Genomic DNA, 27,029 nt, shown 5'->3' on the forward strand with positions numbered 1-27,029 from the left:
CATCACTTATGGCATCTTGTTGGTAGGGGTCACGTAAACCTTGCATTTTTTCCTCTAATTTGGACACCATTTGAATGTTTAGTCTATCTCTTAGGTTATCTATTAGCATACTGCAGAAGCTAGTACTGTTCTGCAGAAGCTAGTATTGTGCTGCCAAAGCTAGTATCGTACTGCAGAAGCTAGCATTGCTTTGCAGAAGCTAGTATTGTGCTGCCAAAGCTAGTATTGTGCTGCCAAAGCTAGTATCGTGCTGCAGAAGCTAGCCTGTGCTGTCAAAGTTAGTATCGTACTACAGAAGCTATAATTGTTCTGCAGAAGCTCGCATTGTGCAACCAAAGCTAGTATCATGCTGCAGAAGCTAGTATCGTGCTGCAGAGGCTACTATCGTACTGTAGAAGCTAGCATTGTTCTGCATAAGCTAGAATTGTGCTGCCAAAGCTAGTCTCATGCTGCAGAATCTAACATTGTTCTGCAGAACCTAGTATCGTGCTGAAGAAGCTTATATCGTGCTGCAGAAGATAGCATTGCTCGTCAGAAGCTAGCATTGTTCTGCAGAAGCTAGCATTGTTCTGCAGAAGCTAGTATTGTGTTGCAGAATCTAGTATTGCGCTGCAGAAGCTAGTATTGCACTGCAGAAACTAGTATTGCGCTACAGAAGCTAGAATTGTGCTGCAGAAGCTAGCATCATGCTGCGGGAGCTAGTATTGTGCTGCAGGAGCTAGCATCATGCTGCAGGAGCTAGTATTGTGCTGCAGGAGCTAGCATCATGCTGCAGGAGCTAGTATCGTGCTGCAGGAGCCAGCATCATGCTGCAGAAGCTAGCATAGTGCTGCAGAAGCTAGCATGGTTTGTAGAAGCTAGGGTTGTGCTGAAGAAGCCACCATCATATTGTAGAAGCTACCATCGTGCTGCAGAAGCTAGCATTGTGCTGCAGAAGAGGGTATCATGCTGCCAAAGCTAGAATCATGTTGCAGAAGCTACCATTGTGGTGCAGAAAAGACGATTGTGCTGCAGAAGTGAGTATCATGCTACCAAAGATAGTGTTGTGCTGCAGAAGCTAGCATTGTGCTGCAAAAGCGAGCATCATGTTGCTGAAGCTGGCATTGTGCTGCAGAAGTGAGTATCATGCTGCCAAAGCTAGCATTGTGCTGCAGAAGTTAGCATTGTGCTGCAGAAGCCGTTTCATGTTGCAGAAGCACGTTTCATGTTGCAGAAGCACGTATCATGTTGCCGAAGGTAGCATTGTGCTGCCAAAGGTAGTATCGTGCTGCAGGAGCTAGCATGGTTCTGCCAAAGCTAGCATTGTGCTACAGGAGTGAGCAGGATACTGCAGAAGTTGCTATTGTGCTGCAGAAGCAAGTATTGTGCTGCAGTAGGTAGTATTGTGCTGCAGAAGCTAACATTGTGCTGCGGAAGCTAACATTGTGCTGCAGAAGCTAGTATCGTGCTGCACAAGCTAGCAGTGTGTTGCAGGAGCAAGCAGGGTTCTGCACAAGCTAGCATGGTTTGCAGAAAAGCTAGTATCATGCTGCACAAGCTAGCAGTGGTTTGCAGAAGCTAACGTGGTTTGCAGAAGCTAGTATCGTGCTGCAGAAGCTAGTAGTGTGTTGCAGAAGCTAGCATGGTTTGCAGAAGCTAGTATTGTGCTGCAGAAGTTAGCATGATTTGCAGAAGCTAATATTGTGCTGCACAAGCAAGCATGATTTGCAGAAGCTACCATGGGTGGCAGAAGCTGGTATTGTGCTGTAGAATCTAGCACGGTTTGCAGAAGCTAGCACGGTTTGCAGAATCTAGTATCGTACTGCAGAAGCTAACATAGTTTGCAGAAGTTAGTGTTGTGCTGTAGAAGCTAGTATTGTGCCATAAAAGCTAGTATCATGCTCCAGAAGCTAGCACGGTTTGCAGAAGCTAGTATTGCGCCAAAGAAGCTAGCACGGTTTGCAGAAGTTAGTATTGTGCAGTAGAAGCTAGAATAGTTTGCAGAAGCTAGCAGGGTGCTACAGAAGCTAGCATGGTTTGCAGAAGTTAGTGTTGTGCTGTAGAAGCTAGTATTGTGCCATAAAAGCTAGTATCATGCTCCAGAAGCTAGAACGGTTTGCAGAAGCTAGTATTGTGCTGTAGAAGCTAGAATAGTTTGCAGAAGCTAGCAGGGTGCTACAGAAGCTAGCATGATTTGCAGAAGCTAGTATTGTGCTGCAGAAGCTAGCATGGTTTGCAGAAGCTAGTATTGTGCTACAGAAGCTAGCATGGTTTGCAGAAGCTAGTATTGTGCTGCAGAAGCTAGCATGGTTTGCAGATACTAGTATCGTGCTGCAGAAGCTAGTAATCTACTGTATAAGCTAGCATGGTTTGCAGAAGCTAGTATTGTGCTGCAGAAACTAGTATTGTGCTGTAGAAGCTAGCATGGTTTGCTGAAGCTAGTATCGTGCTGCAAAGCTAGTATTGTGCTGCTCTTGAGCAGAGGCCGGCAGGCTTGAAGATCTGCAGTGAGGAAGCCTGATCTTGGTTTGAAGGGTTGTCTAAGCAGCCAGATGTCAACATACTTACCCTGAGCATAACATAAGCAATAACAGGTGCATTTTCATATTGTTCACCAAGGCTGTGTTACTTATCAGCTGCCCTCATTGGCTGCCCCCAGCACAGGTTGGCCCAGTTTTTCGATGACACAAAAAGTTATGCCTGCGGCGCAGTGATAGGGGACCGGCTGCTTCGATCGGTTAGAATGTTTGATGTTGGGGGTGGCCACCCACTGGTATTGTGGAGGGAGCAGGGATCCTCCCAGAGGAAAGAGATATGTGATTTCACCCACCTCGGAAAAGGGTACATCGCACCCCAAAGTCAGCCTCGGGGTGCCCCCTGATAATGTGACACTTTGTGGCATGCAGTGACTGGCCTCGCACAAGTCAGTCTTACCCATGCTTTCAGTGGTAATACTGTGCCAGGCACAGGGATAAAACTGGTCCCTCAATGCATGGGCCATGGTCCCTCGCAAATGAGGACCCACCTACTCTTGAGAACTCATAGACACAAAAAATGTGAACGCAGTGACTCGCACTGCACAACCGGGGGCTCCCAGGGACTTCACTGATACACCCCGGGTGGTTCGGTGGCCATTGCTTTGTACCGGAGTTCTTTAGCGTGGTATGTCCATATCCGGTGGGTCCTGGTTACCGCGCTGGTGTTGTGCTTGCTTCTAGGAGGTGGGTTTCCATTTTTTTTCTGAATTGCACGAGGTTGGGGGTGTTGTGGATTTAAAGGGGTGGGATGCCCCGAGTTGAGTGTTATGCTGGAGAAACATTTGCCCCTTTAGTTTTTGGGCTTAGGTCAGGGCACCTAGAAGGGTGGTATTAATCGTGAATGGAGGTATTGACTAGTTCTTTGCTGGTGTGGGTACCACCTATGTAGGTGGAGTTTGCAGGTGACTGTTCCCTGGATCGTGAGCCTGTGGCGTACCCGGGGTGGGGTTCTCAAATAGGGCCACTTATGTGGGCGAAACAAGTCTACCTAAATGTAACTGTTTATGAATGAAGCATTTCTGCCACACATGTGGTGTTACATTAGATCATTGCCAAAAGACGTCACGTAAAGTTGATCACTGGGACAATACCTTGATAATCCATAACAGATCGCATACTGCACATAAGTTCATTTTTGCGTTATACATTTTAACAAGTAAAACCAAAGGACGATAAAGCGAGGTTCCTAGAATCCCATGTCTGCTAGACAAGTGCAGGTAGAGGGATTGGGACCCGGGTCTCTGAATGCCAAGCGCAGCAGCTGTGCATCTCCTGCGGAATGCCAGTCGGAATGCCCTCTACTGAATTTTCTGCGTACTTTTTAAGATGGTACACTCGGAGTCCTGCAAATGATTGGCATCACTGAGGTACAACATCTCTAGGGCTCCAACAACCACAGAAGGTATTTGTTTTGTCAAAGTGAAGGAAGGTGTTTTTAGGCACTTCTTATGATAGAAAATACGATATGCTGTTGACCCTACCTAATAGTTAACCTGAGATCCTCATCCTGTGTTACTTTCATGATTTCTGCCTTGGACTTGAAGAGCAATCTTTGAACAGCCAAGGATGGGAAAGGCATAAGTTTGGCTGTTTCACCCCCATCCTAACTTCCATAACTTTGAAACTTTTACCATCCACAGTAAGAGGTTTGTTGGCTTGTGATATGCTGGTAGATTTGTGTGACATCTTCGTAGGAGTCAGAAGGTGGATGGTGCTCTTCGAGTAGGTCCCGGCAGTTTAATGTCCATGAACAAAGCTTGTGAAGGACCCCATCAAAGAGTAGCTCTCGCTGTCTGAGACCATGCATTTGGTTAATACGGGAAGATCTAAACCATGGAAGTCACTGGTCCAAGACTCTGACCACTGTTTGGAGACACTAAGAAAGACTGCCTGGACCCATCGGTGGTGGAGAGGTCTAGTTAAGCAGGTGTGCTTGAGGAACCTCCACCTGTTGTGGCAGGAAGGTGGCTTGATGCTGTCTCAGTTTCATGACTCCAGTGGATTCCCCATGGCTTAGAGTCCAGGAGGCCCTTTGGCTCCAAGTGGTTTTGAATTTGGGCTTCCGACACTTTTTGTGGATCATAAAATTCTATAGGAGCACTCTTCTTCAAGGTCTTGTGATGGCCAACGTTGATGAGTTGGAAGATCAGAAAGGTTTTTAGGACCTTGGTCGGCTCTACTGAGCTATGGATGGTGTGTTAATGCTTGTCTCAAGATTTCTCAATGTGGTTCAATGAGGATGCCTGGGTTCAGAGTCCATTTTTCCCCGAGAGCTAAAATCCTTGCACATTTCTTATTTCCTATTCTAGGGATTTGCGACAGCTGTTTCTACTACGTGTTGCTGACATCTCGGGGCAATGCAACATCCACACACATACATGCACACACTGTTATTGGCAAACACAGTATTCCAATTTCATAGAAAATTTTCTGAGCAATTCGTGGTCTCATAAAATGAAAGATAGGCATTGTTCATGGACAGTCTAAAGGTGGCAATAGCCCAACTTAATTCTAATGTTAAAGCCTCATTTAAAGGATATTTGTCACTTTAATTCATGGTTGTTTTAGCTGCATAAGGGGGTATGATACTAGACCTCCGACTGCATGTGTAAAGATAAATAAATGTAAAAGAAGGATAAGAAAAAGAGCTGGCCACCAATTCTGGGCAAATTTTCAGCAAGAAAAACAGAGGCCCGTTGTCCGTCCTCTTTCTACAGTCCTTGGTGATATCTCATAAATATCTCAGCCATGTTGGCAACACGCAGGACAGGGGGACCAACCTACATGATTGATGTACTCGGTAGGTGGCTGAGCTTGGACAACACGGAAAGCAACGCGCGCTCTACCTGGAGCACGCTGGCGCCCCTTCATTCGTGCTTCGTTTTCTCTTCATTTGTCCCAGAATGCACTGCGAGGTTGGCTTCTGTTCATCGCCTGCGCTAATAAGGAATCATAAATTCGGTGAAAACAGCTGTATGGCTTCGCCTTAATTGGCAGGCACAGCAAGCTGTGGTGCGCGCGTTACCCTTAGGGTCCAGAGACGCGGGTGAGATGCTGTCAAGATACGCAGTGTGACTTCACAACTCACAACTACGCCCCCACCTCATACACACCTCTTTAAAATGTATAAGTGTTGTTGTCGAGGCCGGCGGCTAGTTTTTCGCAGCAGGACCTTTGCCTTTTTGGTATAACCGCGAGCAGCGTGCAGTAGGGCGACGTCGCGTCCGCCTAAACAGCAAGCCGAAGCAACCAACACCTCGGAAGAGTTCCATTAACACCCCAAAGATTTATCCCAGTGCTATGAAAACTGTAAATTAAGGGGGTTGAGGGTAAAGAAAAAACCTGACTCATTAGAGGAAACCATGTAGCAAGCTTCCATACAAAGGGGCGGGTGTTTGGAAAAGGTAAATTTGCAACAGAATGGCTTCTCAAAACCTCTTAAGTAGGGCGGTGGCCTGATTCCAGGAGAAAACATAGACGGCAATATAGACATCCAACATGTCAACCCTATGTGAGTATCTCCCTTCAAAAATGTTGACCTGTGTTTATCTCCTAAAACTAGTAAACATCTCTTTATATATATATATATATATATATATATATATATATATATATATATATATATATATATATATATATATATATATATATACATATATATATATATATATATATATGTCAGGGTTGGTTTAATTTACAAAACCCTGCATATTTGTGTTCAAGTATGTGTTTATCTCCTAAAACTAGTAAACATCTCTTTCCGTATATATTAGACGTATGTGTGTTCAAGTGAGTGGGTTAACGTCGTGCAAGTCACCATTTTTGTTGGAGGGTAAATAAGTTGCTACCTCTGTGCATCTTGGATACTGTTTTGCAGAAGGTGTTTTCTTGTCTAAAGTGTCACTTTCTGCTGGTGGGTAGGGCCAGTGTCACAGACAGGATAACGTTTCACAGATGTCAGGTAGGAGAAATCACCTTACACGCCCTCTGCTCGAAACTCAACAAAAAGACTAGATTACTGCAAATTATATATATAATATATATATGTGTATGAATGTATGTATATAAATGGACTTGAATAATGCAAACCTAGCTTTAAATCAATGAATCAATCAATAGCGCCTTGAGACCCGCACGGGTGAGTAGCGTGCTTTATAAATGTTAATGATTTGATTTGAAGAGCATGTCGGATTGGGATGGAAATGAGTTTGGTACCTAGGGTACATACCAGCCAGAGGGCTGGCATCTGATATTTACTTTTCCTGCACTTCCTGGTCTCTAGCCTGGTGATGCTGCTACTGCAGGCCTGGTCCATCCTTCTGGGCATCTTGATATTCGATGCAAGGTGTGATGGAGTTGGTGTTGTTAATGGTTTTGACTGTGCTGACAGCAGTCAGAGGGAAGCAGCGGAACCAGTGCTTAATTTGTGCTTGTTGTTTCCGGTGCTGAGCACCGGCACTTATTTTTCAGGGCCGGCGCTTATTCTTCTGCCTCAAGCATTTGCTGCAAGCAAAAGACATATGGCAAACACGAAGGAAGAGGAAAACGAAAAAGCGTCACAATGGGAGAAAGCAGAAAGCTACAAGAGTGAGCTGAAGGGGCAGGGAGTGGCTGTAAATGGACTGAAGAGGCCCGAGATGGCTTCAGGATTACGCCGCCTCAGTATTCCGTGTTCGCACATTTAATTGCAGCAGTCGGGGTTTAAGAGCAGGGCTTTTTGCACCGGCACGTTTTTATTTACAAATTAAGCACTGCCGCCACTGCCTGGGAGCTCTACTGCTCCTCTGCTTCTGTCGAATCCCAGCAGCCAATGGACAGGCTCCCAGACACCCGATGGCCAATCCAGACGCTACTCTCATGGTGGTAGTACTATTACCCAGCATGACAGCAGCCCCAGGATTGGCTGAGCAGCCTGGTCTGGTGATCACTAAGGGACTGGGAGCCTCTGCCTGGTCTCCACCCGACTGTGCAACACAGCTCGGATTGGAGAGGTCTAAGAGCACATGTTGGTTTGGCCGTCATAGGAAAGCCAGCCAAACCGACATGCGCAGTTACAGTGCTCACCACTCATCCCTGTAGCAGCTGCTGTCCATCATGTTGGCCCCGCCCTAGACCAGGCTCAGTTAGGGAAGATAGAATGATAATAACATTGTTGCATTATCATTTTATTGTTCATTTTCTGCACTGCTGAGAGAGTTTTGGGGCGAGGCCGAGGAGCCGCAGCTGGTTTTAGGGATAATGTCTTTACTCTGAGGAGAAGCCACAGCTAATCGAGGCTGAGGGGTGACTTGAGGCTGAAGCCCAGGACTTGGCACTTTAGTTGACTGGGTTGAGTTTGTCCGTATTCACCTCTTCAAACCGTTCCTGGACTTGCCTATAGTGATGAGCACAGAGGCCAAGGCCGAGCCAGGGACCTGTAGGTCAGTGGTTCCCAACCTTTTGATTTCTGTGGACCCCCATTTTAACATTAATTGAACCCATGGACCCCCACTGAATCATCATGGGAATCCGGGGACCCCCACCTGAGTCATTACTGGAAGCTGGGGACCTAATTTGTCAATATTTGTTGATATTTTTTCATTTTCTAGGCTCTCGCGGAACCCCTGAGAAGGCTTTGCAGACCCCCCAGGGGTCCCCGGACCACAGGTTGGGAACCACTGCTGTAGGTGATCTCAGCTTGCGATCGGATGCAGCTTTGAGACATGTACAAGAGGTGGCATTGACCACTGACCACAGAGTCCCAAAGTCTGAGCACAAAGCCTACTTACTTCTGCAAGCGAAACAGCAAGGTTGTGCAACACACACGCGCCCATCACACAATAAGCACATCGGCCCCCTGACACCTCTACCAATTAGGCACTGGTTTTACTAGCGTGTAGATGCAGTTTTTGATTAAATTGTCATTCTGAGGAGCACAGATATTGTTTATTCCAAAGAGGGCAGAACAAATGCTTGATCAGGGAGAAGGTAACCAGGTGAGAGGAGTCACCTGGGTGTTATCTGGACAGTGTGCCTTGTATGGATTCTGGTCTGAAATGATACCTTTCAGGCTGCCAGGCAGTGGCCCGGCCACTGTTTCATGAGATCTAGTGGTCCCGGAGGAAGAAGTAAGGTAAAGCGGGCCAGGAAAGGACAACAATACAATGCAGTGGAACAAAATCGTCCACCTCCAAATTAAAAAGAGTCAGATTTCAAATCTTAGACTAAAAAACTGGAGACCACAGAGACTGAATGTAATGGGAAAAAAAAACTCCCTGACAAAACACACAGTAAGCCTAGGTCCAGGCAGTTATTCACTATATTAGTGCAAAACCTCGTAATGGCCGGACTTTGGTACAGAGATACGTGTCAGTGATGTACAGTCCAACTTCTTTGGGATCTCTGCAAATGTCCAGCCAGTTGTACGAGGGGCTTAACGCGCTTATATTTAAGGTTAATGGGCATAGTTTTGTTGGACTTCTTATTTGAAAGTGTTCTTCTCGTCGTGGCTTTAATAGGGTTTCTCTGTGTTTAGTTTGGATAAAAACAAGTTTAGCGCTCATGTTAACTTCTGGTGTTGGTCTATCACTCACCTCTCTGTGTATATTTTAGATAAAAACACGTTTAGTGCACACTGGTTGTTGGAGGTGATCCATCCCTCACCTCTCTGTATATATTTTGGATAAAATAAAGTTTAGTGCACACTTAAGCTGCTGGTGTTGGTCTATCCCTCAAATCTCTGTATATATTTTGGATAAAAATAAGCTTAGTGCACACTTTGGCTGCTGGTTTTGGTCCATCCATCACCTCTGTATTTATTTTGGATGAAAAAGAAGCTTAGTGTGCACTTTAGATGCTGGTGTTGGTCCATCCATCGCTTCTCTGTATTTATTTTGGATAGAAACAAGCTTAGTGCGCACTCTGCTGGTGTTGGTCCATCCATCACTTCTCTGTATTTATTTTGGATAGAAACAAGCTTGGTGCACACTTTGGTGCTGATGTTGGTCCATCCATCACTTTTCTGTATTTATTTTGGATAGAAACAAGCTTAGTGCACACTTTGGATGCTGGTGTTGGTCCAACCATGGTTGGTCCATAGCAGCTTTCTGGGCACACATTGAGACTTTTCGTCATGCGTGCGGCGGGAGGCTGGGTCTCTCTGCTCTGCCTTCCTGCACCCGCCGCAGCCCTGACCCTGTGGTGGCCCCCGGCCTGCAGGCAGCCAGGCAGTGATGTGGGAGGTGGACACCGGGCCACTCGCCTCCTGCCTTCTCAGACGGGCCTGTGGCTAGCCTGAGCCCCCCTGCAGGAGCCACCTGTGGTTTCGCCCACACGGAGACGGGAAGAGCGAGGCGTGAGGCCGCGGGTGAGACCATCTACAGAGACTCCCTTATCTGACTGACACTTCCGGGGCGGATACAATCTGGAACCGGCTTCATTCCGAATAAGCATCAGAGAGGGATGCGCCCAAACCGCGCGGAGAGATTACAAGATTGTGGTGGTTTGGGGGACGGAGGCGTTGTTTCCTAACCAGAGTAAGGGGCGACAGCCGGTTTCCAACACCTTTCATTGTCACAAAGCCTGAACTTTAGTGAATTGCGGAATCACAAATACAAAAAAAAAAAGAATTTTTGAAAACAAAATCATGTCTCCCTTGCTTTCTGCATTACCAGCTAAAGGAATTGATTTTTTGGGAGGGGTGATTTGTACCACGCACCCTGTTATTTCGAGAACAAGGGGTCGCAATCAAGCTCAAAATAGCATTTACATTCTATTTGAAGTTGCAGGCGGGACACCGCGGTTCAGACTTGCATTTTCTTGTCTTTTTTCATCGCGTACCCTTGTTAACCATCGCACCTTCTGGCCTTGGACACCCTCAGAGACCACCCGGGTGTCGGCTCCTAGTGCAAAGCCTTCGACTGCTGCGAGGTAGGTGGGTCGCACAGCTGAACTCTCACCTTTCCTGGAGGGAGAGAGTAACGACTTCAGTCTCCTGATGGGGGTGACTGCTTGTTTAGTGGCATTCATCCTGTGCGCACACCACCCCCACGAAAAAATGACGCAAAGGTGTGGAATCGAAGAAAGAGGCTTTAGCATGCTTTCGAGTTAAATTTCAGCACAATTAAGCTTTGGATAAAGTGAAAAAACACTAAATGCCTGTGTTTTTCAGGTGGAAATCTGGCCATGTTGACTCAGCCTTTCATCATACCCAGATAACTAAAATGTGTTCACTTTGAGTGGAAACTGGGCTTAGAGCAGCTTTTCCACAAGCCAGTGTCCACTTCTGAACTTGTAAGAGGGACCATCAGGGCCTGCTTTAACGCTGGTGGTGCCCGGTGCAACAGACATTTATAGCACCCTTCGTCCATGACGTCTTCCTCGGATTCCCTCACTACCAGTTGGGAAAAGTGTCCCACATCTCTCCATGGCCTCTCTCACATACATTTCATTTGTTTTACAGCGCTGGTTAAGGCTGGCTTTACTAATCCACCCAGCTATCCACATAAAATACAGATCTGTTCTTTGCAGCAGGCGTATTAACCCTCTGCGCTAGTTTATGGTGAGTCAAAACTGCCACTGGACACAACTCAGATCTCTCTCTCTCTCTAGTAGGAACACTATTTACAAAAATGATCTTGACATTTTTATTGCTGCCTGAAAGCTGGATGCACAAGGAACTCTGCTGCGGGTGCTTTTAAATGGTAAGTTATTGCTAAACACAGCACCCACTTCCCCCGACGTTAGTAACCCCAGTTCCCGGTCAGTGACCCGTAAAGCTGGCCCCGTACACCATGTGTGTGTTGTGCAAAGTGTGACAAACTTCATGGATCTGAGATTGCTACAGGCAACAGTAAAACTTGGATCAGCAGACAATACAAACAGGCCCAGAGGCAGCCAAGAAGAGGCAGACACCTGACGTGACAGACCAGCCCATGGGGCACCCCTTCATTCTCCTACAAAAGCAATGAGGGCCCTGTGTCCCTCAGAACCTAGGGTAGTTACAGTATTAACAACACAATGGCTCTGTGAGATTGCAGGCATGCAGTGGTAGCCAGTATTGCCTAGCCACATATCCTGATTTTTACGGTAATGAAATCGAGACATATACAGTGGAACAGCCGAAACTAATGTTGGATTCATAAAGTATTTAGCATTTTGTAAAGTAATTCACAATCAACACAACTCAGTATGATACTCAATGTGCAGTGCTTGGGAAGTGCTCGTGCAAGGATGGGTGCGCGTGAGTGATGGGAAAAAGGAAGGGTCGCGATAAAAATATAAAGGGTTAGAAAAGAAATAATTCCATTCTGACCCTTTCTGTTCCCCATCAGCTATAGGTCAGTGTGAGTGTAGCTCAGGCAGTGCCACAAGTGTGCACGGTAGGTGGGTGAGTGCCACAAGTGTGCACGGTAGGTGGGTGAGTGCCACAAGGATGCACGGTAGGTGGGTGAGTGCCACAAGGATGCACGGTAGGTGGGTGAGTGCCACAAGGATGCACAGTAGGTGGGTGAGTGCCACAAGGGTGCACGGTAGGTGGGTGAGTGCAGCAAGGGTGCTCAGTAAATGGGTGAGTGCAACAAGGGTGCCCAGCGGGTGGGTGAGTGCAACAAGGGTGCCCAGCGGGTGGGTGAGTGCAACAAGGGTGCCCAGCAGGTGGGTGAGTGCAACAAGGGTGCACAGTAGGTGGGTGAGTGCAACAAGGGTGCACAGTAGGTGGGTGAGTGCAACAAGGGTGCACAGTAGGTGGGTGAGTACAACAAGGGTGCACAGCGGGTGGGTGAGTGCAACAAGGGCGCACAGTGGGTGGGTGGGTGCAACAAGCGTACACAGTCGGTGGGTGAGTGCAACAAGGGTGCACAGTCGGTGGGTGAGTGCAACAAGGGTGCACAGCATGTGGGTGAGTGCAATAAGGGTGCACAGTAGGTGGGTTAGTCCAACAAGAGTGCCCAGTAGGTGGGTTAGTCCAACAAGAGTGCACAGTGGGTGGGTGAGTGCCACAAGGGTGCCCAGCGGGTGGGTGAGTGCAACAAGGGTGCACAGTAGGTGGGTTAGTCCAACAAGGGTGCACAGTCGGTGGGTGAGTGCAACAAGGGTGCACAGTAGGTGGGTGAGTACAACAAGGGTGCACAGCTGGTGGGTGGGTGCAACAAGGGTGCACAGTGGGTGGGTGAGTGCCACAAGGGTGCACAGCGGGTGGGTGAGTGCCACAAGGGTGCACAGCGGGTGGGTGAGTGCCACAAGGGTGCACAGCGGGTGGGTGAGTGCCACAAGGGTGCACAGCAGGTGGGTGAGTCCAACAAGGGTGCACAGTCGGTGGGTGAGTGCCACAAGGGTGCACAGTGGGTGGGTGAGTGCCACAAGGGTGCACAGTGGGTGGGTGAGTGCCACAAGGGTGCACAGTCGGTGGGTGAGTGCCACAAGGGTTCACAGTGGGTGGGTGGGTGCCACAAGGGTGCACAGTGGGTGGGTGAGTGCCACAAATGTGCACAGCGGGTGGGTGAGTGCAACAAATGTGCACAGCGGGTGGGTGAGTGCCACAAGGGTGCACAGCGGGTGGGTGAGTACAACAAGGGCGCACAGCGGGTGGGTAAGTAGTTCCATGTGGAAGACGGCTGCAGGCAGAGGACCGAGCACCACAGGGGCTGTGTGTGGAATGGACCATCGGTGGTGGTCTGTGCTTCACCCTCACATTTCCTCCCAAAGTTCCCTGATTTTTCCTGCGCAGCACTTGACTCACACTCGCTAAAGAGCACAAAGATATGTGATATAATCTGCCCCTCACTTCAGCAGCTGCGCACTGATAGACACTGATCAATCATAGAGCGAAATCCTGCGCCGTCTCACTGCCCCGCCCAAAATCTCAGTGACCCAATGAAATCTTGAACCGAGTTTCAACCTGTGCTACATTGAAAAGGACTTTGTTTCATGCAGTGTTACATTTGGTAGTCCCCAGGCTCACTGTCACATTTCAGAGTAAGTTTGTATCACTGTGACATTGACTTACTTTCAACAAGGGTTATATTTGGAAGTACCCAGGTTCACTGTCACATTTCAGAGTAACTTTGTATCAGTCTTTGTATCGCTGTGATATTGACTTTATTTCATACAGTGTTATATCTGGAAGTACCCAGGGTCACTGTTACATTTCAGACTAACTTTGTATCAGTGATTTGTATCACTGTGACATTGACTTTGTTTCATGCAGTGTTATATCTGGAAGTACCGAGGCTCATGGTCACATTTCAGAGTAACTTTGTATCAGTCTTTCGTATCGCTATGATATTTACTTTTTTCATACAGTGTTATATCTGGAAGTACCCAGGGTCACTGTCACATTTCAGAGTAACTTTGTATCAGTGATTTGTATCACTGTGATATTGCCTGTGTTTCATGCTGTTATATCTGGAAGTACCCAGGGTCACTGTCACATTTCAGAGTAACTTTGTATCAGTGATCTGTATCACTCTGACATTGACTTTGTTTCATGCAGTGTTATATCTGGAAGTACCCAGGCTCACTGTCACAAGTAAGAGTAAATTTGTATCAGTGATTTGTATCACTGTGACATTGACTTTGTTTCATGCAGTGTTATATTTGGAAGTACCCAGGCTCATGGTCACATTTCAGAGTAACTTTGTATCAGTGATTTGTATCACTGTGACATTGACTTTGTTTCATGCAGTGTTACATTTGGTAGTACCCAGGCTCATGGTCACATTTCAGAGTAACTTTGTATCAGTCGTTTGTATCACTGTGACATTGACTTTGTTTCATGCAGTGTTATATCTGGAAGTACCCAGGTTCAATGTCACATTTCAGAGTAACTTTGTATCAGTGATTTGTATCACTGTGACATTGACTTTGTTTCATGCAGTGTTATATCTGGAAGTACCCAGGCTCATGGTCACATTTCAGAGTAACTTTGTATCAGTGATCTGTATCACTCTGACATTGACTTTGTTTCATGCAGTGTTATATTTGGAAGTACCCAGGCTCATGGTCACATTTCAGAGTAACTTTGTATCTGTGATTTGTATCACTGTGACATTGACTTTGTTTCATGCAGTGTTACATTTGGTAGTACCCAGGCTCATGGTCACATTTCAGAGTAACTTTGTATCAGTCGTTTGTATCACTGTGACATTGACTTTCTTTCATGCAGTGTTATATCTGGAAGTACCCAGGTTCAATGTCACATTTCAGAGTAACTTTGTATCAGTGATTTGTATCACTGTGACATTGACTTTGTTTCATGCCCTGTTATATCTGGAAGTACCCAGGCTCACTGTCACAAGTCAGAGTAACTTTGTATCAGTCTTTCGTATCGCTATGATATTGACTTTTTTCATGCAGTGTTATATCTGGAAGTACCCAGGGTCACTGTCACATTTCAGAGTAACTTTGTATCAGTCGTTTGTATCACTGTGACATTGACTTTCTTTCATGCAGTGTTATATCTGGAAGTACCCAAGCTCACTGTTACATTTCAGAGTAACTTTGTATCAGTGATTTGTATCACTGTGATATTGCCTGTGTTTCATGCTGTTATATCTGGAAGTACCCAGGGTCACTGTCACATTTCAGAGTAACTTTGTATCAGTGATTTGTATCACTGTGACATTGACTTTGTTTCCTGTAGTGTTATATTTGGAAGTACCCAGGCTCACTGTCACAAGTAAGAGTAACTTTGTATCAGTGATTTGTATCACTGTGACATTGACTTTGTTTCATGCAGTGTTATATTTGGAAGTACCCAGGCTCACTGTTACATTTCAGAGTAACTTTGTATCTGTCGTTTGTATCGCTGTGACAAGGATGCTCGCTGGAAGCTGGGGTCTTTGCAGAGGTCTGAGACTCTCTGAGGCCTTTCCAAGACTTCGCATTGGTTCACACTGTCTTATTTACCCCAGTGGGTGGAGCCTCAGCACGGGTGCAATGCCTGTTAGTACTAAAACCTGTGAGCCTGGTGAGCGTGGTGTTCTGTTTCTCACCGGAGAGCATCATTTTAACTCTTTCTGAAAGGGATGTTTCTGTCTGCACATTAATCAGAGCTGATGGTAATAGCTTTGTGCTATTACTCTACGTGGTACTAAACACTCTCTCCTCTCAGTAGGCCTTGACTAGCCTACCTCATGTACCACATTGATTATTAAGGTCATAGCCAGGCCACTCAAATTATGCGGCAAAGGCCGCCCAAATTATGTGGCATGGTTGACTAAATTATGTGGCATAAAAAGGCAAATGTGATGTGTAACACAGCACGTTTTGTGACAATATGACTTCATTATTTTGAGTGATGACTTGGGCAGTGGCATAGTTCGGGTGCCCCCTGCCTCCTTTTTTAATAGTAAAACATAGCCAGAATTTGTTTGCAGCGGACCCCGCTTACCTCTGGGCCCCGGTGCTACTGCACCTGCCGCACTACTGGGTATTGTAAAAATACAACATTTGTCAGTCTGGTGAACGCCATTCAGCTTGGAAAGAATTGTGTAAAAAGGCCTATCAGACAAGATTTCATTACATCGTTTTTAGTTCGAGGGACCAGAAAGTACTTGAACAGAAGACAGGTCGACAGAGCCCCCGTCCCCTCAGCTTTGTAGCTCGTCCTGCCCCCCACATGCATTGCTTGAACCCTGGGATTTTTTCCAAACCCTGCAGCCAAGCCCCCTCCCTACCTCCCGCGCAGCTGCTGCCTCGTCTCGTCTGCTGAACATGTGTTAATTTACCCAGGCAGCCTTTAAAAATAAGAGCTTTTCATTTCGCAACAGCTCCGAGGCATTGATGTACAGATTGCAGACTGTCACTTTCCCAATTAAAGTTTTACAGTAAAACACTGTTTGTGCTCTGGGGCGGCTCGAACCTACGGATGCCAAGTCTTGCGAAGGCCTTTAGTGGAAATCTTGAAACGTTTATATCAAGGCTGTACAAAGCGCTGCGGCGGATTTCTTCTTCCTCGGGGCACGTCTGCCATTCGGCATTTTTTTTTTTTAATCTCTGGATTTCCTTGAGCATATTTTGTTCAGTGAATGGAAAAGGAATTTTCAGAAGCCTGCAAAGATTCTGCCGAGTCCTTGAATTCCCAGTTCGACTGTGCGAACTCTCTCTACCTTGGTCTGACCAAATGCCAAATCTCTCCTACTAGGCTGTAGAGAGCTCACTGTCCCTTCTTGACTGGCAAACAGAAATAATCCTCAAATGTGGAGTCCAGACGGAAATTCTCATTCGTTGGCTTTGAGTCTCGTTCATTGGAACACAGTGTCACTCATTCGGAGTGAGTCTAACACTTCGAAGCCCAGTGTCACTCTGAGTTTTATAGCTCTGCAAGCACAGTCTCAGTTCCTGGTTAAGCCTAACTCGTTGAAGCTTCACTCAACGAGTATGAAATTTGTCAGCGGAAAATGCCCGATAATTCCCAGGAAATATGGATTGCATCGGTTGTGATAAATCTCAGCCTAAACAACAGCTGACTTGTAAGGAGAGCTTTAGTAACACTCTAGCTCAAGGGGTGTGTGTGTCTCACACCTTGGAGTATAGTGTCCCTCATTTGATCGATCTAAGGAGTACATTCCACACGTTTGATGGATCTTTAACGTTGGAGTATAGTCTAAATTTTTTGTATGTCACGGAGGTACACCTCATATCACAGGATCACTCACTGTATACGCCTCACACTGTGGCGCATAGATTCACATATTTTCATTATAAAGCAGGTGTGTCACGTCGTGATGAAGGCCTGGCAGATAATCCAGGCATAAGGTTGTATTGCTTTAACACACATTGTCCTCTCCCTTTTGTTCTACACTAGTTGCCACTCAATATGGTCAGAGTTAACAATGGTGTCCACCAAATGACACCTGGTCTCCCATCCACAACTAACATTAATCTGCTATATTCACAAGCTTTTTCACTTTAACATGCTAGCGTGTTCTTTTTCATGCCCTGTTAGCTCCCTGTGCCACTATTCATCTGACTTTCTCGTAGCCCTGCAGCCTCCATTTTCTGCCCTACTGTCTCCGGTCCGTATTCTGATGATAAAGAATATGTCCCAGTCCCCATAAAGGAGTCTGGTGCCCAGCACCTGCAGCACTGGCACAAATTAAGCACTGTTGATGGACTTGAGCCGCTCTACCACGTCCACAGGATCTTCAAAAGTAGAGGCGAGCAAGCAGTGAAATTCACAGAGTAGAGAGATTTTGGAAAGAGCCTGGCTTGTTCCGACAGCCATAGGAAGAAAGACCCGTCATCCGAGTCACACAGCAGATGGCATATAAAAAAATAAATTACTAGACCCTTTAAAATTTAGAAAGGGTTTAATTTTAGGTCAAGCCTACCAGACAGCACAAGCTGTCTTGCGGGCTAACCAAGAACATACAGGGTCTTGCAGCCCGCTCACTGCTTGTGATTGGTTGGCTTAACTGTCACTCTCATTTGTGTGCGCTCTATTCAAGTGGCTTTTCTTGTTTCAGGCTCTCCATTTTGTGACTGTTCTTCCCCTGGAGCATAGCCTCTTTACCATCTCTTTGGTTGACTGGCTTGTATGCTTCAATCGCTCGCCTTTAGGGAACTACGCTTTAGGCCTCGCCTAGGACAGCATATGTGAGACATGTTGCGAGACATATTGTTATCTTACAGTGGGCTTAGAGCCAGCTCATTGCTTGCCATTGGTTCGCATCATTGTCACTTTTATTTGTTTGTTTCTTATTTGTCGGCTTCTTTTCTCTTCTTGTGTTGTCCATCAACTGGAGCTTGGACACCTTACTTCTGTCCTTCCACCGCTCATTTTTCAGGCACTACTTTTTAGGGTCGAGCCTGCGTTGCATGTGCTCGCACATGCGTATCACAGCGAGACGCTTTAGTGTTTAGAAAAGGGCTCGGAGCCCTGTCGACATCACGTCAGTGTTTTTCATTGGTTCGTGGGCTTGCCTAATAAAATCTGCTTGCTTTCATTAGTCGAAGGCATGTATACGTCATGCCTTTTCCGGTGGCTAGCCTCCTCGAGCGCATCGACCAAGTACAGAAAACATGCGAGGCTAGCTATTTTTCTGCCCGGCTCGTGGACTACATTTCTCTAATTTACTAGCGCGATTTCACTTGGCAGAAGTCGAGCGCTTTACATAGTTAATTGCACTTTTTCGGGTTACGTACATAAATGCACTTTTGCCGATAGGTGACAAGTCGGGTTAGGAGTTTACAACGCTATCAGCTCTAACACGAGGAAACGCAAGATCCGTTGCTTCGCAAATGCTTGTTTCTTTTTGTTAAAGCACTCTATGAAGGTGTCGGTATTTCCTAGCTGTCTCCTTTGTGTTCTTCTTCCCCTCTGTATTTTGGTTTGTCACCTTCCTTCCAGTGCCGTTCGTGCTTCCGCCCGTCCACATTCTCTTGCCATTCTTTTTCCCCACCACTCCTTTGAACATTTACTCCCCAGACTTGTCCACCCCTCTCTATTGTCCATTTGCTCCCCAGTGTCTCGCTCTGACCCTCTTTTGATTGTATGCTTCCCCAGCCGCTCCTGTCAGGTTATGGGGCATCAAGGGGACAGACCTGGGATGTTCAGCTCACTTGACGCCACTAGGCACGTGTTCACTTTTGATCTACAATCTTTGAGTGGCCGGAAATCCATGCAAATGGCCCTCCTTCCCTTAGAAGGATTTTGCTTGTTAAATGTTGTAAGGAAGACTTTTCCCCTGGCTCCTATATCGCAGACCTAGGCTCCAACCTAGGGTGCTGCATCCATTAATGCATAAAAATGCACTGCTATTCAAGGGTGAGTGCAGGCCCTACTAAGAGTAGAGATTTGGCCCGGGGTAGGCTCAGGTCAGGGCTTTGCGTGTCCACATATGCATGGAAACGGCCTGTTCTTCAAAGGCAGAGTCAATAGAATTCTAATATTGTGCAGTCGCTGTGTTTTTCGCATATTTATACATTTGCCACATAATCTATCATCTGCTGCATAATCTCCACATTTTAACAAAAACAATGTGTTTGAAGCTCAAACAGCTAAAAAAAAGTACTAAAAACGCAGCAGAGCGGGTTGCTGCACAGTGGAAGGCCCTTTGCAAAGGTTTGATTAGCTTATTTCTGTATTTGCTGATGCTAATGAGTGCAATCGATGCCAAGAGAGCGTTAACAAGTGTAAAAATAATGACATAATATTATCACAAAATGTGCCACATTACGCTGCATAATTTGCGTTTTCTTGCCGCATAATTTGCTCAAACCTGCCACATAATTTGAACCGCCCTATGATGCATAATTCCAGTGGCCCTGTTCCTAAGTGACCTGGGCTGGGCCAAGCCTGGGTTTGTGTTATGCTCTAAAAGTAGGCAGGCGACCTTTGACCTTTGACCTTGTTACTCAATTGCACGTGAACAATGAATGGCTGGTGTTCACTGAAGAGGAAAACGCTTCAGGGCCTTTGAGGGGCTCACAACAACTTTTAACCAAATTAAAGAATGTTCACCAAAGTTAGCAAACATGTTGAGAGGACACGACAAGAAGGTATTTTGGCTAAGTCTGGTGAGAGGCCATAGATATAATTGTGAGAAAATGAACACACGAATACACTCTGTTCCTATGTAATTGTGGATCAGTGCGTGTTTGCTCTTTTATAGTGCCTTGAGCAATGTGCTGCGGAAGGAAAAGGTGAGACCTAACGTCATAGCTGCCAACTTTGGGAAGTTCATTATGGGCACATCACTTTATCTACCCGTGCAAAAAAAAGTGAATCTGACCTTGTGTAATGTAATCTGGTCCTCGTGTTAAACGCGTCGATGCCCTTGGGCCGAGCTCGCGCTATATTAAAAAAAAAAGTGAATTAAATAAGTGTACCTCGAACTACATTAACCGACTGACCCTGTGAAACAACAATCTAGATGTGTTCTCGAGTTTTCTAGAAAGTGCTAAGAATGTGCCTCCCATCTCCTTGGCATTTGTGCCTCTTTGGAAAGAATGTGGCCTCCCCGTTGCCCCACGGCCGGCTGGGGTACGCGCCCCGCTTTATCCGCGGTGTCTGCTAGCACAAAGGCGGAAAGCTGCTGCTGCCCGCAGGTGTTGGGGGGCGGGCCTGCCCCCCTTCCATGAACTACAAATTAGTAACAGAGGCTAATGGGCCCGGCGGGGGGTCATGAAAGGCCCGGCAGCTCCTCCCCTCCGGGCTTTCATGTCAAAAGCCCCCATGAGGCCTGTCCAGCTGGAAGGCTGTTTGTCTGGGCCTGTGTGCGGGCCTGGCTGGGCTGGAGGGGGGCTGCTGAGCCCCTGGCAACAGCTAGAAATCACGGGGGCCCTGCCCAGCAGAGTGCCGGCAGCCCATCCATCATGCGCCCGGATAAAGGCCCGGTCCCTCCCCGCCCTCTTCCAGTGGCCGGACCTGCCATGGTTCTGAAAACTTCATTACCCGACTAATCGCTTTGATTTTTTTTCCCTTTTCAGCCTTAAAAAAGGCGTCTTTTTTTACTCAGATGAAAGAAAGGGGCTGTTCTTCTGGGCGGGAAAAGCTGGATACAGGAGAATGCAACTAATGAAAGAGAATGTGTGCAGGGGATCACACGGAGTGTGTGCGGCCGGGTGGAAAGGGCCCGGCGGCGAAAGGTGACGTTTTCGGGAAGGCCTGCGGGGCCGGGGCGGGTTGTGACGTTCAAAGTACCCCTCAAATTCACTTTGATATTGTCAATTGACCGATCGGACTCCCCTTGCTCGTTGAGCTGGACTTCGAAAGTCCAGTGCACGAAACCCATATGTCAACGCCAGCTCCAGTAGAGACCACTTGTAACTGGTCAAGTGAAGATCGCCAGGACTCGACATGTTTTACAGTTGACCAGTTACGTCGTGTCGTTGCAGGCGACCAGAGACGTCACAGCTGGACTGCATTAAAGAGTTGTTTTTTAAATTAAAGCACCATAAGCGCTAGTGTTTTGTACTAAAAATAACATGTTTTTTTAGTATCGCTCAGAGCCATGGTTTGCTGTTTTTTTATGCGCAGTACAGAGCAGGAGTTACTGTTACCTAAATTGTAATTGTATTTATATAGCGCTTACTACCCCTGACGAGGCGTCGAAGCGCTCTTTGGCAAGTAGCACGCTACTGCTGTTTTTTGTGCGCAGTACATAGCAGGAGTTACTGTTACCTAAATTGTAATTGTATTTATAAAGCGCTTACTACCCCTGACGAGGCGTCGAAGCGCTCTTTGGCAAGTAGCATACTACTCTGGAACCCAAAAGGATTAGTGGTGGATTAGAATAGGGAAATATCAGTTAATTTGAACAGTGGGCATGTGAGTCTGTTAGTTGGACTGAATAGAAATGGGATACGTCTAGAAAGTATTAATTGGGAGAACATAGGAGTAAAATGAGATTTGGGAAGAGTAAAGGAGAGATGGAGGAGGGAAGAGTCTAGGAATGGTTAATTGGGACATCATAGTAGTAAAATGAGGTTTCGGATGAGTAAATGAGGGATGGAGGACGGAAGTGTCTGTTGCAAGGGATTAGGGAGATAATTGGTAATACTCAGTTTCCAACTTCAGAAGGGCGGAAAGCTCGCTTGGCCATGCAAGGATTGGTTCTGAGTTCTAAACTGAGGGTCCCAGCAAATGTCGGCAGCGAGTGTTTAATTCTGCTGGATATATTTCCAGTATTTAATCACACCCTAATATGGCAAGCTTTGGTACTTTTTATGCCTCATTTCCCAAGGTGAAGCAGAAAGCCCCCGATATGAAGGTAGGAGGCACTGGAAACTCTTCAGTGTTTCGAGGAAATGCTAAATCTCAGAATAAATGTATTATGGGAGTTGTAGTGCATCCATAATCAGAGTTCCGTAGGGAATCACCTGAGACCCTTGCCCAGGGACCCAAATGTATTAGAGGAGTGGTTCTCAAACTTTGACTTCTGTGGCCCCCCTCTTTATCATTACTAGAACCCAGGGACCTCAACTGCATCATTGTGGGATCCAGGGACCCCCTCCCCACTGAGACATTACTGGAATCCCAGGTACACTCACCTAAACATTGTCAATGATTTGAACCACAAAACAATACAGAAGCAAGCATTTATCAAATACACAAATGAAACAAAGCCTCCTAGATTTGGACCCCCAGCCACCATACTGCCCCCACCCCCAAATGAACCCTTACAATGGAACCAGGTCCACCCTTGTCATTTCTCCCGGAAGCATCTCCACCCTCTCTTCTCCCTGCACCTGCCCTCTCAGGAAGATTTCCTGATCCCCTGCTCCTGCCCTGCCAGGAGGACTTCCAGGCAGGCAGACCAGTCTCCTTTTCCTCCCCCACCCCCTCTACACTCCCTTCCCAACTCCTTTCCCCCCACTCCTGCCCTACCCTCCCTTCTCCTCTCCGGCCCTTCTCTCCCTCCAATCCTCCCCTCCTCCCTCACCCACCCTGCCCTCCTCCCTCCCCAGCTCCTGCCCTCCCCAGCTCCTGCCCCCCCCATCATGCCCCCCCTGCTGTTCCCCTTCCCTGGTTCCTGCCCCCCTTCCCTGGCTCCTGCCCCCCTTCCCTGCCCCTCACTCTTCCTGCCCCCCCCCCCCCCCCCCCCCGCTCCTGACCCCTTCACATCCCCCACTCCTCCCTCCCCCGCACTCCTGCCCCCCCTCCCTCCCCCACAGGCCACTCCACCCCGCAGTGAGGCAGACCTCCCAGGCCAGTAGCACATCCGGCTCCCGCTCCCCCCTCGGTCCCTCCTCATGACTTTCCTCTCATTATCATTTAAGTAAAAGGAGGGAAAGTTAATGACATCATAAAATGCAGGACTCTATAAAAGGTGTTTCTACAGATTTACGACCGATGTCCCAGCCTCGTCCTATCATTTCCCATTAAAGATTGTGCGCGGCCCTCCTGCCTGCGGCTGCCTTATCACTGGGCCCCTTATTTATGGCGGATTATGGGGCTTCGCTCTGCACCATAAATCTCCAGACCAACTTTTCATAGCACATGCAATTAACCCTTTAATTATTCCATATTTTAAAAAGCACGTCTCCATTCCAGGTCTTCAAAGCATCGCGCATGCCTTGTTGAAAGCCTTAATTCTTTTTTTTTTTTTTGCTTAAATTTTATTTCGATCCCTTATCAACACCCTTCAATTTTCTGTAGCGTGCAGGTGATGGATGAATGATTGCACTATGTGTGTATGTGTATTACCTACCAGCGGTTGCCAGTAGATAGTCCTAGTTAGGACCTAGTTTCCATTGAAAGAGCGTTTTTCCACTTGCCTATGTCTTTGGCAGGGGTAATGAATCTTCACAAAATTTTCCCCAAAAATTAGACTCTCACTTCTGCTGCTGTCTTGAAAGTTTCAGAGTGATCCATCAATTGGTGGCTAGAAAAAGGGCAGGTCCCAAAACAAGTTTTTCCCTTATTAATCTTCATAGGGATTTTGAACATGAGTACAGCCCGAACCGCTGGAAGGAATTATACCAAATTTGGCAAAAAGCTTGTTCCAGAAAACACCCTTCTTGTGATTTGGTGTAAATGCATTCAGTAGTTTCCTAGTTTTTAAATGGAAACCAAATTTGTATGTATAGGGGTACAGATCCTCCCCGGATCCTCCGTGGGTTCGGAGGCAAAGCAGGGCCCTGATTGGCTGGCCACAACCTGTCAGAAAAGTTGCGGCTACAGTTTGGTTTCTCGCATTGCCTGGGTGGGTAGGGAAAAAACAATGTAAAAACATATAAGTGGTCAATATACAGGTATTGTGACCCCAAAGGACACATGGAGGGGTCCCTTAGGTAAGCCTCATGGGCAAAAATTGCCTTTTTTTTTGTATGATCCACAGATTTAAGTATTCTCCTCAAATCCTGGGGAAAAACAAGGCCCTGATTGGCTGGCCACAGCCTGACAGAAATAATAAGATGTGCGCTAAAAACATAGAAATTCACTGAAAAAAACAAAGGTTACAGAGACGTTATAGTTAGGCTGATGTTTTACTCACACAAAACCATAGAAATTCAGCAGTTGTAGTTATACTTATAATTATACTTATCTGAAGAAACTGTAACTCGTGCCAGAAAATAACTTTGGGCAACAAGTTATAGTTTCTTAACATAAGCATAACTAGAAGTATAACTATATCTGTAACTGCTGATTTCTATGGTTTTGCGTGGGTAAAACACCAACCTAACTATAACGTCCCTGTAACCTTTGATTTTTTGGTATATATACATATATATATATTTAACTGTGTTTCTGCCAACAAAGCTTGGCACATGTAGCAGTCAGTTGCCCAGTCCAGTGAGGCGTCTAAGTGGCACTGACATGGATTGACTCTGAAGCTCTTTGCAATCATTGTTGAGCTATCATAACTCCCGGAAAACTAAATTTATTTAACTCGTGTTGACTTTACTGCCACTGCCCTGATGAAGGGCGACAATCTCAAGAAACGTGTTGGTGAGACAAAGGCACTGGCATACAGCAAATGCGAAACGCTCAAGTTCTGGTATAGAAACATGGATGAGATCTGCAATTGGGAAAATAATCAAATAAACTTTAATACATGATAATGTACCCAGATGATACATGACTGCAATGTGTTCTGGTTTGCATTTGCATTATTTGGTCCCCCCCCGCCCCGCCTCCCCTCCAATGCACAGCTCAGCCTTCCCTGCTGTAGGGCTCAGCCATAGCCTGATGAAGGATTCACTCTTCTTGACTGCATGGCTCGGCCTTAACCACTGCAGGGTTCATCCCGCCTGCTGCATGGCTCGGCCTTCTCTGCTGCATGGCTCGCCCTTCCCTGCAGCATGACCCGGCCTTCCCTGCTGCACGACCCAGCCTTCCCTGCTGTATGGCTCGGCCTTAACCACTGCAGGGTTCATCCTGCCTGCTGTATGGCTCGTCCTTCCCTGCTACACGGCTCGTCCTTCCCTGCTGCATGGCTCGTCCTTCCCTGCTGCATGGCTCGTCCTTCCCTGCTGCATGGCTCGTCCTTCCCTGATGCATGGCTCGTCCTTCCCTGCTGCATGGCTCGGCCTTCTCTGCTGATGACCCAGCCTTCCCTGCAGCATGGCCCGGCCTTAACCACTGCAGGGTTCATCCTGCCTGCTGCATGGCTCGGCCTTCCCTGTTGCACGGCTCGCCCATCCCTGCTGCATGACCCAGCCTTCCCTGCTGCACGACCCAGCCTTCCCTGCTGCACGACCCGGCCTACCCTGCTGCACGACCCCGCCTTCCCTGCTGCACGGCTTGGCCTTAACCACTGCATGGTTCATCCTGCCTGCTGCATGGCTCGGCCTTTCCCTGCTGCATGGCTCTGCTTTCCCTGCTGCATGACCCGGCCTTCCACGCTGTACACCTCAGCCTTCATGCTGCATGAGCTAACCTCCACTGCTGCATTACCCAGCTGTTCCCGCTGCACGGGTCATCCTGCCTGCTGTATGACCTGGCCTTTCCTGCTGCACTCCTCAGTCTCCATGCTGTACAACTCTGCCTTCCAAGCTGCAGGACCCGGCCTTCCCAGCTGCAGGACCCGGCCTTCCCATTCAACGGACCCGGCCTTCCCAGCTAACGGACCCGGCCTTCCCAGCTAACGGACCCGGCCTTCCCAGCTAACGGACCCAGCCTTCCCAGCTAACGGACCCAGCCTTCCCAGCTAACGGACCCGGCCTTCCCAGCTAACAGACCCGGCCTTCCCTGCTGCAGGACCCGGCCTTTCCCTCTGCAGCATTCATCCTGCCTCTTCATGACTCGGCCTCCCCTGCAGCATGGCTCGGCATCCACTGCAGCATGGCTCGACCTCCCCTGCACCATGACTGGGCCTCCACTGCTGCATGACTCGGGCTCACCTGCTGCATGGCTCAGCCTTCCCCACTGCAGAGTTCATCCTGCCTGCTGCGTGGCCTGGCCTCCCCTGATGCACACCTCAGCCTCCACACTGCAGGACCTGGCCTCCCCGCTGCACACCTCTGCCTTCCTTGCTGCACGCCTCGGCCCCCTGCTGCGTAGTCTGGCCTTCCCCAGTGCACGCCTCAGCCTCCACATTGCATGACCTGGCTTTCCCTGCTTCAAGCTTTGGCGTTCCCTTCTTCATGGTTTGGCCTTCCCCGCTGCATGACCAGGCCTTCCCCGCTGCATGACCAGGCCTTCCCCGCTGCATGGCCCGGCCTTCCTCACTTCATGGCCCAGCCTCCCCCACTGTAGGTTTCAGCCTGCCAGCTGCCTGACCCGGCCTCTCACCCTCTGTGGCCCGGCGTTCCCGCTGCAGACCTCAGCCTTCACACTGCACAGCCTGGTCTTTCATGTTGCATGCCTCAGCCTGCCCTGCTGCATGACCCGGCCTTCCCTGTTGCATGCCTGAGGATGCCCTGCTGGCCATAGCTTCCACTGCTGCATGACCCGGTCTTCCCTGCTGCATGCCTCAGCCTTCACACTGCACAGCCTGGTCTTTCCTGTTGCATGCCTCAGCCTGCCCTGCTGCATGACCTGGCCTTCCCTGTTGCATGCCTGAGGATGCCCTGCTGGCCTTAGCTTCCCCTGCTGCATGACCCGTTCTTCCCTGCTGCATTACTCAGCCTTCACACTGAACTGCC

At 47.8% G+C, this 27,029-nt stretch overlaps 1 protein-coding gene across 3 annotated transcripts in view; it reads left to right on the forward strand.

Moving 5' to 3' along the window:
- The window catches only part of FBRSL1 (fibrosin like 1), a 1,114,915-nt gene that overhangs the window by 581,323 nt on the left and 506,563 nt on the right, over nt 1–27,029 (forward strand). The gene's annotated exons all lie outside the window — the stretch shown is intronic.

This window comes from Pleurodeles waltl, chromosome 11 (genome assembly GCF_031143425.1).
Source record: "Pleurodeles waltl isolate 20211129_DDA chromosome 11, aPleWal1.hap1.20221129, whole genome shotgun sequence".
Taxonomy (NCBI): Eukaryota; Metazoa; Chordata; class Amphibia; order Caudata; family Salamandridae; genus Pleurodeles; species Pleurodeles waltl.